Source organism: Rattus rattus, chromosome 12 (assembly GCF_011064425.1).
Source record: "Rattus rattus isolate New Zealand chromosome 12, Rrattus_CSIRO_v1, whole genome shotgun sequence".
NCBI classification, from domain to species: Eukaryota; Metazoa; Chordata; class Mammalia; order Rodentia; family Muridae; genus Rattus; species Rattus rattus.
The window spans coordinates 33534300-33537878 of record NC_046165.1 but is presented as its reverse complement, the minus strand read 5'-3'; the positions used below and the strand labels follow the sequence as shown (position 1 = coordinate 33537878).

The window sequence follows — 3579 nt, the reverse complement described above, 5'->3', positions numbered from 1 at the left end:
GTATGTGAGTCTTTGCTCACAGAGGCCAGTAGACGGAATAAGATTCCCTAAAACTGTAGTACAGGGGACTATGAGCTTCCTGAGCTGTGAGCCCTGAATCCAATATAGAACATCTTCAGGAACAATTTATTCTCCTAACTGCTAAGTTCCCTCTCCCTGCTCCAGCATTTACCTTAATTACTGATGTGTACCACCTAACCAAAAATCTAAAATAAGTTATGATTATATTTGAATCTAAAAATGCTGCCAAATTAAAATTGTATTGATCACGTTGAGAAGAGATTTTCCTGGTTAATTTTTGTTTACTTCACATAAATCAGGATCATTTTGGATGAGTGAATTCAGTTAGAGAAATGCTTCCATCAGATGTGTCTGTAGGCGAGTCTAAGGAATAATTCTTGGATGAATGAGTTACGTGAGAGGTTCCAGAACATGGTGGTAAATGCCTTCCTGGAGAACTGGTCATTCCTCATACAGGAAATCAGGCTGAGGAAGCCATTCAAAGCCTCTGGTAAGAGTGTTTCTTTGTGGCTTGAGCTTTACTTTCTGCCTTAAGTTGTGTCCCCGATGTCCCTTCATGTTACACTAAAACCTGCAAGTTGAACTAAATCCTTTCCTCCAAATGTTCTTTTGATTGAGATTTTTTTTTTATTTTTTAATATATCCTGATTATATTTTCCATCCTGCCAGCTTCTCTCCGGTTCCCTCCCATCTTGTTATATTCATTTTTCTGTCTAATTAAGAAAGAACAAGCTTCCAAACTATAATGACCCAGCACATCACAATAAAATATGAGATAAACTAAAGTCCTAACATTGAAGTTAGACAAGGCAAACCAACATGTAACGGTAAATATTAAATACAGAATCTACCAACCCACGCCAGTGCCAGCTCCACAGGGCCCCATGGCGTCTGCCAAGTATTTTTATCTTAATCAATAAAGCATCCCAACCCAACTTGCCAAGCTTCCAATATCCATCCCATGCTGTTGCCAGCTACACTCTGAGCCCGGCACCAATGTCGCCATCCGTCTAGTTCCCAAGACTGGTCGCTGCCAGGCCAGCTCCATACAGAGACCACTTATCTCAAAGTTCTTTTGCTGTGGATCCTGCTCATATCCCTAGGGTCCGCCCCTTGCGGTTATAGTCACAACTTCCAGTAATTCGTTAAGATCAAAATACAATAAGCTTTTAATTTATCAATCGGATAGATGTATATCTTAAATTCTCATTGCACAGAGCATCCACACAATAAACTCACAACTAATTGATAACTATATAAACTGCTCACCTAGATAAGACAAATTATTCTACACAAATCCATCTCTTATGAAATATTTGTAACTACCTGTGGCCCTTTTAAGCCACACAGATCTGGGTGGACCTTCTCCTCCTTCATATTGGTTATTCTCACCTCCTCTCTTCTCCTCTCCTCTCCTCTCCTCTCTCCCCTTCCCTTCCATCCCCTTTCCATTCCCTTCCCTCCCCTTTCCTCTAGTCCCCTCTCTTCAAAACTCTGTGCCTGCCTTACTTTTTCACTGCCCAATCACAAACCTTGCCTTATCTTGTGCCCGCCTTCACCTGCATATAGACAACTATCCACACCAACAGGATAAAAAGAACTCCAAGAGGAGTCAAAAGTTTCAAAGACTCATTCACATGTTCAGGAATGTTCAAAAATTCACATGTTCAAAAAGCTAGTAAGCTCTAAGCTATAATAGATACACAGAGGATCTGGTGCACATCTGTATAGGATCTTGCTTGATACTCCAGTCTCTGTGAGTTCATGTATGCTTTAACAGGCTCTTATTCTCCTGCTGGTCCCCATTGTCTCTGTCTCTTACCCTCTTTCTTCCTCCTTTTCCATAGGGTTCCATCAGATACGAGAGGAGAAATTTGATGGTGACATTCTCTTTAGGACTGTTTCTCTCTGAATTAATTCTCATTTGATGCAGGGGGACACTTCTTTGATTTTGGTTGATCTATGAGTACTGATCTATGAGTATCAAACCCATGATATCAGAATATCATAAGAAGTCATATTGTCATTTGTTTGTTTGTTTATTTATCTATTTATTAGTGTTTGATTTTTTACCCTAGGTCTCTGGGATCCTAATGTTTTATCATAGCAATAGAAAAAAAACAAGGACAGGGTAAAAAAATGCCAAAATGAGTAAAAGCTATGTTGTATAAAATTAATCACAAAAACTATAATTTTAAACTTTCAAGTATCAGACATATTCTTGAACATACAAATCAAAAGGAGAAATGTGGGAGATATAAAAGTTGTCAAATTTTAAATATTTTTAATAAATATTTTTAAAAAGCAGTTTAAAAAAATCTTTAAATTTGGCCTGTTGTGTTTCAGCCCACCTCTCTGGTTGCTGGTCATAAGGTGAGGGTAGTGGTGAGGGTGCCTCTCTAGGTCACTGCCTGTCTTTATGGTCTGGCCTGAAGATTCCAGCTACCCAGACTCATCCCAGGTGTATGATTCCACAGGAATCGATTCACAAGCCCAGATAGTGGACCACCTCCACAGCTCTTGGCTAGGTGTAAGACTGATGAATGTCTGTGTTGGTTCCAGAACTGAACCCGATATCAAGGTCACCATAATGTTTGAGCATATGCACTGGGACCTAGGAACATGTCTGGAGAAAGCACCCCAACCAGGCTTACCAGTTGAGACCATCAAGCGTCTGATGTACCAGTTTCTAAGTGGCCTACATTTCCTTCATGCAAATTGCATTGTTCATGGAGACCTAAAGCCAGAGAACATATTAATGACAAGTAATGAGACAGTCAAGTTGGTTGACTTTGGCCTAGCCAGAATCTATAGGTACAAGATGGCCCTCACCCCTGTGGCTATTACACTCTGGTACCGGGTTCCGGAAGTTCTTCTGCAGTCTACATATGATGCGCCTGTGGACATGGGGCATGTTGACTGAATCTTTGCAGAGATCTTTCGTTGGAAGCATCTCTCCTGTGGAGACTCTGAATTTAAACCAGTTTGGCAAAATCTTTCATCTCCTTGGATTGCCTCCAGAAGATGACTAACCTTGAGAGGTAGATACCTCTACCCCAAGGAACCTTTGCCCCCATAGGGCCTCCGGCAACTGCAATCCTTGGTGCTGGAGATGGAGAAATCTGAAACATTGCTGCTGCTGCTGCTGCTGGAAATGATGACCTTTTACCAACATAAGGTAATCTCTGCCTTCTGAACCCTGCATGACTCTTTCCTCACAAGCAGAAATGTGACTGGGAGTGAGAAGAGTTTTGTTTCTCCCAATTTTCAGACACTCGGTGGAGAACATGATCCGACAGTCTCTTGAGGCTGTGGAGATTTTTTGAGATTTTTGCGGGAATATTTTTATTCCTAAACGACAAATCTCCACCTCTCCTTAAGATTTCCCTCTCACCCTCCCATTTCTTTACACTCAATGGCAGGCATATCTGTTTTCTTCCCTCACTGATTTCTATTGGGATCTTTTTGGTATACAGGAAAACAAAAAAAAAAGAATAAAATCTTTACCTGTTACTCTGTTTGCTAATGTAGCCCATGCTAATCTGCTTAAATAATTCA

At 40.7% G+C, this 3579-nt stretch overlaps 1 pseudogene; it reads left to right on the top strand.

Moving 5' to 3' along the window:
- Positions 1-2557: 2557 nt before the first annotated feature.
- LOC116914025 lies at positions 2558-3217 on the top strand (annotated as a pseudogene).
- Positions 3218-3579: the final 362 nt, after the last annotated feature.